The sequence below is a fragment of the Bubalus kerabau genome, chromosome 18 (genome assembly GCF_029407905.1).
Source record: "Bubalus kerabau isolate K-KA32 ecotype Philippines breed swamp buffalo chromosome 18, PCC_UOA_SB_1v2, whole genome shotgun sequence".
Taxonomy (NCBI): domain Eukaryota; kingdom Metazoa; phylum Chordata; class Mammalia; order Artiodactyla; family Bovidae; genus Bubalus; species Bubalus kerabau.
The window spans coordinates 6,045,571-6,059,560 of NC_073641.1; the positions used below are offsets into that span (position 1 = coordinate 6,045,571).

General features: G+C 50.7%; 1 protein-coding gene across 1 annotated transcript in view; it reads right to left on the bottom strand.

Moving 5' to 3' along the window:
- Positions 1 to 13,990, bottom strand: part of SH3PXD2B (SH3 and PX domains 2B) — a 119,618-nt gene that overhangs the window by 71,184 nt on the left and 34,444 nt on the right. The gene's annotated exons all lie outside the window — the stretch shown is intronic.

The window sequence follows — 13,990 nt, forward strand, 5'->3', positions numbered from 1 at the left end:
AGGAGGGAGGGGCTAATTAGGGGCGCAGGATTAACAGACACCACTGCTATATATAACACAGATAAGCAACAAGAATATATGGTACAACACAGAGAATTATAGCCATTATCTTGTAAAACTATAGTGAAGTATAATCTACAAAAATCCTGAATCATTATGTTGTACACCTAAAACTAACATAGCCCTGTGAATCATCTACATGGTGGAGGTTTAGGCGCTCAGCCGTGTCTGACTCTGCGACCCCATGGGCTGTAGCCCGCCAAGCTCCTCTCCCCATGGGATTCTCCAGGCAGGAAAACTGGAATGGGTTGCCATTTCCTCCTCCAGGGGATCTTCCCAATCCAGGGATCAAACCTGGGTCTCCTGCGCTGCAGGCTGATTCTTTACCCACAGAGCTACTAGGGAAGTTGGTGAATCAACTATACTGTGATTAAAAAAAAGATGCGTGTCTCTGATAGCATGAAAGCAGCTTTGAATAGCCTGGGAAAAATAAGCACAGCTATGGTGCAGGGGGACGGAGGAGAGGCCTGAAGTGGGAGAGCAGAGAAACATGTATACATGCCAAGCCCAGTTAGATTCTTCCGACATATCCTCTCACAAAACCTGCAGAATACCCCTTCAAGAGATGGACATTATCATGTAGGGAACTGAAGTCCAGAGTGAAGAAATCCACCATGGGCCTGCAGCCAGCAAGGGGCAGGGACACAGACAGAAGCCCATGGCTTTTCTGCCATTGTATCACCTGCCTCTGAGATGCTACAGCGGTAATTAAAAAGGATTGCTCCCCAGGATTCAGGAAACAGGGTCATTTAGGAGCGCCTTGCCTCCTTAGTACTGTTTAGTGTGACACCCCTGGGTAGGAGGTGGCCACCCTCAACTTGGCTGGCAACCCTGAAGGGCTGCCCATGAGGCTGTGGTTTTATTTGTGATTGCCAACTGGCCCTTACTCTGTGCTATGCTGTGCAGTGATGGGGAACTGTGGCTTACCAGCATCTGGAAAGGACTTGCTGGAAAGGCAGGCTTCCCTTTTTAATCCAAGATTTTTTCAATGCTGACACATAGTAGGCATGCAATAACAATTGGCTAAGCCAATGAATACATGTAAATGAAGTCTGGAAATACAGGCAGATTTGCGAAGATATTTGCAATGCATCCCTGATTAATAATATTCAATTTACTAATGCACGAGTGTGTGCACTAAGTCACTTCAGTTGTGTCCAACTCTTTGTGACCCTGTGGACTGCAGCCCACCAGGCTCCTCTGTCCCTGGGATTCTCCAGGCAGGAAAACTGGAGTGGGTTGCCATGCCCTTCTCTAGGGGATCTTTCTGACCCAGAGATGAAACCTGCATTTCCTGTGACTCCTGCATTGTAGGATTCTTTACCACTGAGCCACTGCATTACTAATAACAAATAATAATTAGTAATGGTGTTAGAAATAAGGCAGAGGAACCCGATTTCAAATTGCCAACATCCGCTGGATCATCGAAAAAGCAAGAGAGTTCCAGAAAAACATCTATGTCTGCTTTATTGACTATGCCAAAGCCTTTGACTGTGTGGATCACAATAAACTGTGGAAAATTCTGAGAGATAGGAATTCCAGACCACCTGACCTGCCTCTTGAGAAACCTATATGCAGGTCAGGAAGCAACAGTTAGAATTGGACATGGAACAAGAGACTGGTTCCAAATAGGAAAAGGAGTACATCAAGGCTGTATATTGTCACCCTGCTTATTTAACTTATATGCAGAGTACATCATGAGAAACGCTGGGCTGAAAGAAGCACAAGCTGGAATCAAGGTTGCCGGGAGAAATATCAGTAACCTCAGATATGCAGATGACACCACCCTTATGGAAGAAAGTGAAGAGGAACTAAAAAGCCTCTTGATGAAGGTGAAAGAGGAGAGTAAAAAAGTTGGCTTAAAGCTCAACATTCAGAAAACGAAGATCATGGCATCTGGTCCCATCACTTCATGGGAAATAGACGGGAAAACAGTGGAAACAGCGTCAGACTTTATTTTGGGGGGCTTCAAAATCACTGCAGATGGTGATTGCAGCCATGAAATTCAAAGACGCTTACTCCTTGGAAGGAAAGTTATGACCAACCTAGATAGCATATTAAAAAGCAAAGACATTACTTTGCCAACAAAGGTCTGTCTAGTCAAGGCTATGGTTTTTCCAGTGGTCATGTATGGATGTGAGTTGGACTGTGAAGAAAGCTGAGGGCTGAAGAATTGATGCTTTTGAACTGTGGTGTTGGAGAAGACTCTTGAGAGCCTTGGACTGCAAGGAGATCCAACCAGTCCATTCTGAAGGCGATCAGCCCTGGGATTTCTTTGGAAGGAATGATGCTAAAGCTGAAACTCCAGTACTTTGGCCACCTCATGCAAAGAGTTGACTCATTGGAAAAGACTCTGATGCTGGGAGTGATTGGGGGCAGGAGGAAAAGGGGACGAAAGAGGATGAGATGGCTGGATGGCATCACTGACTCGATGGATGTGAGTCTGGGTGAACTCCGGGAGTTGGTGGTGGACAGGGAGGCCTGGCATGCTGCGATTCATGGGGTCTCAAAGAGTCGGACATGACTGAGTGACCGAACTGAACTGAACTGAATGACTATGAACGTTGGTTTGACAGTTTACAGCTAACAAGCCTTCTCAGACACCTGGATTCATCTGTCCTTCAGAATAATTCTATGAAATCAGTGCACAACCCCCAAGTCACAGATGGAGAAGCTACAGAGCAGAAGGACACAGTGACCTGCTTGAGGTCACATAGCTAAGTGGTGGTGCAGCCAGTTCAGATATCTTAGCCTAAATCCTCTTCTTTTCCCCTCAGACCACTCTCTTAGGCAGCTTCAGTGTCACATGAACATGAAAAATCAGCCAGGCTAAGTTTCATATTCCATGCACAGGTGGAGTATGCTTTCTGTTTAAAAGCAGAGTGATTAGTCAAGCTCAGCTGCAGAGTCTTTCTGGCACTGTTTAAGTTTTGTCTTTATGCTATCCTTTTTTTTCCTGGAGGAGGGCATGGCAGCTCACTCCAGCATCCTGCCCTGGAGAATCCTGTGTACAGAGGAGCCTGGTGGGCTACAAACCACAGGGGCGCACAGAGTCAGACCCGATGGAAGCGACTCAGCACATACGCATCTTCTTTTCTTCCTCTCAATTTTACTTGTGAAGACAATGTTGGAATACAGGGGAACATTTTCTTAGAAGGTATGCCTTGGTAACCCATCAACCACACCCCGCCTGTGTGCACTCGTCGAGGCTTCTGCTGCGCTTCTGTCTGAGTGCACACACAGGCTCAGCGGCCCAGCCCACTGCTGCATTGCCCTGTGGTCTTCACCGCTCGGTCAGGAAGTTATTCATCCTCTGTCCTGACTTGCTTTTACCCACATACGTGGAGCTCAAAGAGCTGAAGTGTCTCCCCAAGTGGTATTCATTTGAGGCAGGTATTATTAATTTGAAGCAGTAGTCTCGGGTTTAATGTTGCAAAGTCTAACCACAGACATTATCCCTGAGGACCAGACAGCCCCGGGGTTTAATCCCGATGTTTCTTTGTGCCAGCTGTGTGTCCCTGGCCAGAGACCTACCCAGTGAGTCGGAGTCACCATTTGCAGACCGACAGACGCAGCCTGCTGGGCAGGGGGGTTTTGTAAATGATTCTGCGTGTGAGCTGGACACGGGGGCGCACCAGGTGCCCAACAAGGAAGGCCCCCTCCTTGCATTCTGCCCACAAAGAATGCTATTCTGAGAATCATCTGGGAATAATTATCAGTATTTTATAAGACTGCATTTTTGGGTTAAGCATACATAACATGAAATTGATCATTTGAACTATTTTAAGTGTACAATTAAGTGGCATTAAGTACACTGTTGTACAACCACTGCCGCCCTCCATCTCCAGAGTCTCTTCATCATTCCACATTGAAGCTCTATGTCCATTAAACACGGACTCCGCATTGCTCTTCTCCAGACTGTGACAACCACCACTCTACTTTTTATTTCTGACTTTACATCTGACTATTCTAGGGACCATATGTAAATATCTGTCCTTTGTGTCTGGCTTATTTCACTTAGAATAATATCTTCAAGTTTCATCTATATTGTAGTATGCACTGCAATTTCCTTCCTTCTTAGGTCTGAATAATATTCCACCATGAGGCTGTATTTTAAGGTTGGCCAAACTCCTCCCACTATCAAGGTCCCCACAGTGGCCAGAGCTGGGCTTTCTAGTGGAATTTTCTATGATAGAAATGTTCTACATCTGTGGTGTCCCTTACAGTAGTCATTGGCCCTGGATTGCTATTAAGCACTTGAAAGGGAGCTCCTGTATTGGAGGTCGAACCTTCACTGGATGGAGGAACTGACCTTTTAATTTTATTCAATTTTAATTAACTTAAATTTAAGCAGCCTCACATGACTAGTGGCTACCATATTGGATAGCACAGGGCTGGACTATAATACTCATTCTCCTCTTTTAGCCATATCTATTGGAGAAGGCAATGGCACCCCACTCCAGTACTCTTGCCTGGAAAATCCCATGGACGGAGGAGCCTGGTGGGCTGCAGTCCATGGGGTCGCTAAGAGTCAAACGTGACTGAGCGACTTCACTTTCACTTTTCACTTTCACGCACTGGAGAAGGAAATGGCAACCCACTCCAGTGTTCTTGCCTGGAGAATCCCAGGGACGGCAGAGCCTGGTGGGCTGCTGTCTCTGGGGTCGCACAGAGTCGGACACGACTGAAGCAACTTAGCAGCAGCAGCAGCAGCAGCAGTTTTATTTCTGGAGAAGGAAATGGCAACCCACTCCAGTTTTATTTCATTTTCTTTATTATCCCATCAGTGGTAACTGCAATCTGTATGATGGCTATTCGCCAGGAGAGGCGAGCAAAGCCTGGGAGCTATTTGGCTTTAGGTCTCAGTGTGTTGGGGTTCACAGGCCACAGGCTACTTCTAGCCAGGGAGCTGTCACGCTTGGCCCCATAGGCTTTGAAGCAGACACGGGCAGCATCCCAGACCCTCTGTGGGGACCCCAGGTGGCCTGCAGCAGCAGGACCAGAGGCATGCCAGGCAAGTCCGACTGCAGACGGTGTCCTTGGAGACTGGACGTCCATGCCCCGCCCCTCAGAGAATGAAAGGAAGCGGTGCTGAGAGTGAGGAGGACTGGAAACCCCGGAGGAAAGTGAGTCAGTCTCGGGGGTGGGAAGGGAGAGGGAGCCACGTCAAGCGGCCACATCACAAGGGGACGGGATAACACTCCATCAGCAGTTTTCAGGACGCAGCTTGTGGTGGAGGGAGAGGAGACGGGCTGTCCAAGGAAAACATCGTGGAGGCTGGCGTGGAGGTCCACACGTGGTTTGTGTTAGCGGCAGACTGGACTTGGAGGGGTGCACTACCACACTGGGACAAAGGCCCCGTGTCCCAGGAGAGCCAGGGCAGGCAGTGTGCAAGGGCCCAGGTGATCGTCACGGGCAGCTGCAGGCTGGCAGCGAGCCATGTGGTTCTCGGGGCAGGACACGCTAAGACCAAAAGCAAATCAGCTCCCAGGCTCTGATCGCCTCTCCTTGCAAACAGCCGTCTCACTGCAGTTACCACAGATGGTGCGTTGCTGGTTGCCTCTGGGGATCCTGTCCCCTCGATGACCTTGCTTTGCTAAATGTCGGCATGTCCTGGTCTCCACTGGAGCCCGCTGTCCGTCCTGTCTGTCCCCAGCCCCACTTCTCTCCTTCTTACGGCCCCTTCTCAGTCAGGGCAGCATGTTCTCAGCCTGACTCCCTTACTGGGCGGCCCTCTGGCCCACCCCCTTCCCCATCACCTCCTCTCTGGTACATGGTAAGCCCTTGGGATACATATGTGCAAAGAATGAATGAATAATGGACGAACAAATGAATGAAGAACTGGTTAACTGGCTTGGTCAGCCACTGTCTAGAAATGGAGACATTATTTTCCAGGTAGTGGTAGCAGGCCCTGGTTTGGGCCTTAGATGCAATCAACCAATACAACCTTCCCTCTTTCTGTTTTCCAAATAAAGAATTGCAGTTGGCCCTCCATACCCTCAGGTCCCCTACTTGCAGATTCAACCAATGGCAGATCAAAAATATTTGAGGGAAAAAAACTTTCAGAACGTTCTAGAAAAGGCAAACTTGATTCTACTACGGTTGGCAACCATTTACATAGCATTTACCTTTTATTTGCATAGCATTTACACTGTGTTAGGTGTAAGTAACCTAGAGATGATTTAAAGCTATATAGGAGAGTGTGTGTAGGTTATATGCAAACGCTACACTATTCAATGCGCTTCCCAGGTGTCACTAGTGGTGAAGAACCCACCAGCTAATGCAGGAGATGCAGGCTTGATCTCTGGCTCAGGAAGATCCCCTGGAGGGGGAAATGACAACTCACTAGAGCGAGTATTCTTGCTTGGAAAATCTCATAGACAGAGGAGCCTGGTGGGCTGCAGTCTCATGGGCACCACAGAATTAGACACGACTTAGTGACTGAGTACGCATGCACAATATTTAATACAAGGGACTTGGGCATCTTTGGATTTTGGTGTCTGTTGGGGGGTGAAAGGGAGCGGTCCTGGAATCAATTCTCCCACAGATGCTGTGAGAAGAAAGGTAACGCTTACATGTCCTCAGCTCTACACCATCAATATGGCAATGGTTTTCAGACACAAGGGAACAAATATGCTGGTGTGTATAACACCCCAATTTCAGAAGATAATGTCTGGGGAAAGAAAGTGTGTCTGAGGAGCCAGCAAAGACAGTATCTGGGTAAAGATGCTTGGTGGAATCCCAGGCCAAGTGTTGGCTACGAGCTCGCCGGGAAGTCTTCCCAGCTGGGCAAGGCCTGCCTGCGGAGCGAGAGCTTCAGCTGTGCCCCTCCTACACCTGCTCCCAGAAAAGACGGGAGAAAACAGTCCTTCCCCGTGGCTTCTGTGGTGCAGCCTAGGGGCTTCTGGCTGTTCCCAGGGCTCATGAAGTACGTCAGGGGCTGTCCTATCTCAACAGAAAGTGGAAACAAACGATGCTTGCCATGCGACACTGGACAGCCTCTCCCGTCTCCGGGTCTGAGTTCCCTTCTTTGGGGAGAAACAAAAGGCTCAGACCAAGATGTGGCAGCCTGCCTTCAGCTCTGTGACGTGCTACGTTTGGGAAACAGACCCCGCTGAAAGCACCCATGCCCAGAAGCCGTCCCCGGAGTGTGGAGGGCTCCTGCTTACAGGACACAGTCAGGGTTTCTCTCGCCAGCTCCCTGCCTGGCAGGCTGACCGGCTGGCTCATGCGCCATGGGAATTCTGCAAGATCACAAGCTAACAGTCCTGCTGTCTCACGCTTCTGCATCTTTGCACACATGGTGTCCTCTGTGTGGGATGACCTCCCCGACCCTGTCGGTGGGGCAACTCCTTACTCATAGTCAAGACTCTGCTCAGCTGCCACCTCCTCCAGGAAGCAAGCCCTGCCTGAGTTCCCTGGCTGGGACAGAGGACGAAGGGACAGGCAGTATCTGGAGTCTGGCTCAGCAAACCTTTAAGTGTGCCCTCTGTGAGGGAACCCTTGGTTCCAGGGACAACCATCTTGGCCTTGAGGATGCAATGAACTCCTGGGAAAACTCAGAGGGCAAAGGTCGCAAGGCACAGATCCATCACACACTCAGGGTCTGTCCGTGAGGGGCCATGTCCTGCTCAGAGCAACCCTCCGCAGGACAGATGCTACCTGAATCTCACAAGGAGGTGCTAAGTGGGCCTTCAAAGAGCAGCTCTCTTCAAAGGGCAGAACTCCATGAGGAGACAGACTCGAAGGCAATCCTGGGCCTCCAGGAGGTGGGGGTGCAGCAGTTAGGAGCACAGGCTTCAGACTCAGCCACCCCCAGGGCTGAATCCCACCCACGCTGCCTTCTAGGCACGTGATTCTTGCCTCTCTGAGCTTCCCTTCCCCCATCTGACTTCATGCCTGTAAGTGAGGACTTAATGAACGTGTGTGTGCGCTTACACGCTTCAGTCATGTCTAACTCTTCGTGACCCCATGGACTGCAGCCCACCAGGCTCCTCTGTCCATGGGATTCTCCAGGCAAGAATATTGGAGTGTGCTGCCATGCCCTTCTCCAGGGGATCTTTCCGACTCAGGGTCCAACCTGCATCTCCTGCCTTGCAGGCAGATTCTTTACCACCGAGCCACTGGGGAAGCCCAAGGACTATATGAAATGATGCATAAATCAGGCAGCTAGCATGTTTTAGTAAACAGCCACCAATAATGTTTGTTATTACATTGCTCAGTTCAGTTCAGTTCAGTCGCTCAGTCATGTCCGACTCTTTGCAACCCCATGAACCACAGCACGCCAGGCCTCCCTGTCCATCACCAACTCCTGGAGTCCACCCAAACCCATGTCCATTGAGTCAGTGATGCCATCCAACCATCTCATCCTCTGTCATCCCCTTCTCCTCCTGCCCTCAATCTTTCCCAGCATCAGGGTCTTTTCCAATGAGTCAGCTCTTCACATCAGGTGGACAAAGTATTGAAGTTTCAGCTTGAACATCAATCCTTCCAATGAACACCCAGGACTGATCTTTAGGATGGACTGGTTGGATCTCCTTGCAGACCAAGGGACTCTCAAGAGTCTTCTCCAACACCACAGTTCAAAAATTACATTGCTCAAAAAAAATTACATTGCTCACCAACCACACTTCCTCAAGGCTCCGCCCTGGGCCCTTTGGGCTCTCCGGGCTCTCTTGTCCCCACCCAGTGCCCTGCTCGGAGGCCAGCTCTCTGTTACACTCTGCGAGATTCTCCAGAGAGGCTCAGATGAGGGCAGAAAGGGAGGTTCAGAGAGGCTGAGGGGCCTGCCCAAGGCCACACAGCGGGTCAGACAGAGGACTGGGACGGCACCAGGCCTCTCCACTCCAAGCCCAGGGCTCTCCCACTGACACCCTCACACAAGTCGCATGGTCAGATGTCAAGCAGCAGCAGTGGGTGTGACTGTCCCCAGAAAGTGCCAGAGGGACCCTTCTTGCTGGGAACTGTGAGTCTCTTTTCCCACAGAGGAGTCTGAGTCATGCTCCTTCCTTCCACCCTGGTGGCCTCTGTGCAGACCTTCCCCTCTGCCCGAGTGTCCTGCCCCCACCAGAGGGGGCAATTACTGTTGTGTCACCCACAGGTTATCTTCTCTTCTCTTGCAGCAAGTCTGACTTCTTCTGGAGGATCTTCTACTCCTCTGCCAGTCAGCAAGCATGGATGTGGTGGGATTCCTCCACTTCCTGGGCTGTTCCTGGCCAGACACCCAGGATGAACCCGTAAGACTTGTGCTGAAACCGCTGGGGTGTTCTGTTTTTCCCTGAAGTCACTGAGCGGAGTTGTTCAATAAGCTGGGAGCTATGGCCACCACCATACAGTCTGGACACAGAGCAGGCCGAGAACCAGAGGAAGGCAGGTCCTCACTGACACTGTGGCCCTAGATCCAGGCGGACCTGAAGCCAAGCACCTCAGTCTTCTCAGTTACATTTAGATAAGCAATGTTCTTTTTGAATAATCCATACAGACTAGGTTTCTGTCATCCATAACTAAAACACTTCTGACTAAAACAAGGTCTCATGGCCAGGAAGTGGCAGCATTTGGATCAAAGCCCAGGATCTTAACCACTCTATTAAACTGGCATCATCTCCCACTCTAATCTTCATGCCAGTTCCTAGCAGCAACCCATGTCCATCAATAATCCCAACAGCTGACATTTGCTGAGGGCTTGACAGCCCAGAAACTGCTCTCGCACACATCATCACTTTTCTACAAAAAGGAATTGAGATATACTTCACATACCATAAAATTCACCCTTTTAAAGTGTTCTATTCAGTGGTTTTTAGTCTATTTACAAGGTTGCACAACAATTACCACTATCTAATTCCAGAACAATTTCATCACCCCCGAAAGACACCCAGTACCCATTAGCAGGCTCTCCTCCTCTCTCCCTCCCCCCGGCTCCTGGCAACCACTAATCTGCTTTCTATCTGTATGGATTTGCCTCTTCCGGACACACGTCATCACTTTTAACTCCAGAGGGGCCTTGTGAAGTGGTGACTCACGAGGGGCGCACAGAACAGCAGAGTGGATGAGGCTGTGGACCCCAGTGGTGCCGCCCAGCTTCAAATCCAAGCTCTAATGCTCACTGGCTGTGTGACCTTGGGCAGATGCCTGAACCTTTCTGAGCCTGGGTTTCTTCATCTGTGTGATTTGATAACCTTGACAAGAGGATTAAACAAGTCATTTTATCTTGAGGCTGAGCGGGCAACATCCCAGCAATGCCAGCTGTTTCTACTATCGCCACCCCCATGCTACCAATGAAGAATTCACCAGTGGGCACAGAGGGGTTAAGGGGTGTGCCCACGGCCACACAGCAGAGGTGGCTGGGTCCCAAGTCTCCTGACCGAGTCCTCTGCTGTTTCCATTACACCACACTGGCCGAGCTGCTCCTCCACGAAAGATCGACTGTCCCCTATACTCTGAGCCAAGCTGTCTGAAAAAGCCAAGGCTACTCCCAGCCAGGAGTGGGGGCAGGGTGAGTCATGAAATCACCGACTTCAGGGTGCTGAGGTCCCATGCAGGCGGCCTCCTCCTGCCTGGTCCTTGGGATCAGCCCACTGCGGCGGGTGGGGTCCTGCCTTGACTTCTTCCAGTTTCCCCCAATCAGGTATGGGGTTGGAGGCAGGGCAGGCCCCTCTGGAATTTCAGGACTCTCCCACTCCAGCTGCCCATCTGGAACTCTTTAAAGCTCCCTTAAGCCCTGCTTCTAGACGACTTTGTTTTGGGAGTGGAGTCTCAGGCAGCTTTATGTCACAGTAAACCTCCAGTTAATACCTATTATGGCGAGGCGGGGGGGGAACCTCACTTTTAAGTTCTGGGAGAAGTAAGAAAGTTGAGTTAGAACAGGAGAGTGGAGGGAATACAGGCTCTGGGCCAGGGCGCCCTGGGATCCAACCCCGCCTCAAATGTTCCCTAATGATGTCACTTTGGGCAGGTCCCATCTGGGCAGAGTGACAGCAGGTGACTGCTCCTGCTTACTGAGCCAGGCACCGCTCAGCGAACTGTCACGGGAGATGCGGGGAAAGCGCTTTCATTCTTAACATGAGGACTGGGAAACTGAGGCTCAGAAACAGAGCGGGACACCAAGCTGAGACTGAGACGGCAAACTGAGATGTGAGCCCAGGTCTGTCAAACCCTGGAAGTCAAGGTCAGAAGCCTTGAGTGCAGCTGGAACGGGCAAATCAATGACCCAGTCAAATTCCCCACACGCTTCCCGGCCCACGCTCCACCCTTCGGGCCACAGATGGCAGGCTTGGGGGCGGACTCTGACCCCGGACACTGACACTCAGGTGCTCTCTCTCAGACACTGGAATCGGTACCCAAACGCCACTGCCTGGACACGGGGAAGGGCACTTCACCTCAGGACTGAAGGGGCATGTGGGTCAACGGGCCAGCAGAGGAAGCTGGTCCAGAGGTGTTGGCAGGAAAGGGAGCTTGTTCGGAGAGTTTCTGGCCATGTGACATGTGGCCTGCATTCTGTTGCTGGCTCCGGGACCCTGCGAAGCCAACTACACCCCTCGCTCTGGGTTCCAGGGGGGCATACCTGCCTCCTCGCATCAATCCACCCCACTTCTGTCTGTCTCAGCAAGCTGGGAGGGTGTCTGTTCTGTGCACGCCATTATTCTCTAGGTGAGCAATCACCCACGTCACCCATCTCTGCCCCCTCTGTTCCTTCTTGGATGCCTCAGGCAGGGACGAGGCCTCTGAAAGCAAAATACAGGCAGCACTCCGCACTCCCCCCAGTGCAGACCCCCAGTGCAGAAAAAAATCAGTCTAACAACTTGCAAAACATTTACCCAGCACCTATGCTTTGGAGATCTGGCATAATGGGTCTGCATAAATCACCCTTGTGTCTGGGAAAGAGGGTGTGGATCTCCATCAGTTTCACACAGGACTGAGGTTTGGCTCACAGTGTCTGGAGGTGTTGGGCATTATAGCTATCACCTTCCCTGCCTTTGCCCCAGGGTCAGCCCTACCCGACTCCCCCTCACCATGCCTGTGTCTTCTCTTTCCTTTATTTATTTATTGGCTGTGCCACACGGTTTGTGGGATCTTAGTATTTTAGTTCCCCAAGCAGGGATTGAACTCACGCCCCCTGCAGTGGAAGCCTGGAGTCTTAATCATTGGACTGCCAGGGAAGTCCCCTGCCAAGTCCATTTTAGATAGTATCTTAGCATCTTTAACACAGAGCCTCTTCGGGTATTGACATTCGCTTCATGTTTGCTGTGGACCAGAAGAAAAAATCAGAGAAGGCAATGACACCCCACTCCAGTACTCTTGCCTGGAAAATCTCATGGACGGAGGAGCCTGGGGGGCTGCAGTCCATGGGGTCACGAAGAGTCGGACACGACTGAGCGACTTCACTTTCACTTTTCACTTTCATGCACTGGAGAAGGAAATGGCAACCCACTCCAGTGTTCTTGCCTGGAGAATCCCAGGGACGGGGGAGCCTGGTGGGCTGCCCTCTATGGGGTTGCACAGAGTCGGACACGACTGAAGCAACTTAGCAGCAGCAGCAGCAGCAGAAGAAAAATATTGTTTGTATATGACCCTGTTTGGTTTTATTGCATCACTGAGTTCATTACATTTTAAGTAGTTAGGCAACGGGGGTTAAGTGCTGGCCCGTGGGCAGTGACTCTTGGCAGTTTGTAATGTAGACTGCTTGGTGACTGTTTAGGGAAACTGGTTAAGAGCACATTAACATTGCTCCTCCCCCTTTAAAATACTGGAACACAGGCTCTGAAAATCTTCCATTTGACAATTTCAGGAACAGATCAGGTCTGCTCGACCAAGGATGCCTGTGGTTAATATCACCCAGCCTTCAGAAAGAAGGTGGGTGGCACAGAGGCAGGCTGGTGTGTGGAGGACGAGGGCTCTTCTGGCGGCCCCACAGTGCCCCCTCTCCCTTGGATCCCAGCTGTTCTCGCCATGTCTCAGCCCCTGCCCCGTGCCTGAGAGGCAGAGCAGGGACCGGACGAGTCCACTGGCCGCCACGTTCCTCAGCCCTGTTGACTGGCTTAAAGATGAGCCTAGAAAACACAGTGTTTGCTGGCACTTCTGTGAACTGACCTTTCACTCTTTCCTGCTGAGTGTGAGCCCAAAGAATTTTGCAACCACATGAGACCCGAGATAAAGCCAGGGAACTGGGAATCCAGAACAAGAGAGAGAAGCTGGACAAGAGGACACAGTGGAAAACCCTGGATCAAGCTGTGCCTGAAGCCTGCCAGTTTCCCTCTCCCAGGGCATTCTATTACAACAGTCCCCTAAACCTCCTGTTTACTTAGGCCAGTTTGAGTCAGGTTTCTGGCATTTGCAACAAAAGCAGCCTAATTGGTACAGAGGAAAAGAAGACAGTCATCTCCACGAGCCCTCACACTGGCCTGTCAGGTATGTGAGCCCCTTACCACAAGGCACGGAACACTTGTGGATTCAGGAAGCCAAGCCAGTTCCCATCTCCTCCTAAGGCCTGTGTTTCCTAAAGAAATGTGCTACATGATATCAGGCACTGTGACTTCTCATCGAGATACACTTGCTCTGATTTGCTGGCCGTTGGTGATGTCAGGATAATGCTACTGATCCATGGATTAGAGTTCTTTTGCCCTAGTGGGGAGGGGCTTACACGGAGCTGTCCACAGAGGCTCCCTATGAGACTGGTGGTGCTTGGTGTGGATTTTAGTTCATCCCTTTGTTCATTTGTTCATTCATTCATTCACAAACGCTGACTGGCTACATACAGTGTCCTTGAGTAAAACACGAAGGAGGGACAGGATAAAGAAGATGCGGTTCCTGCCCACAAGGGTCACGGATTAGAGCGGGACAGGCAGACAACTTCAACAGAGTCAGCACAAAGGGATACAGAGCTGTGGGGGTTAGGGGACGTGGCTCTCGCTGGCTGGGAAGTGAAGTCAGACCA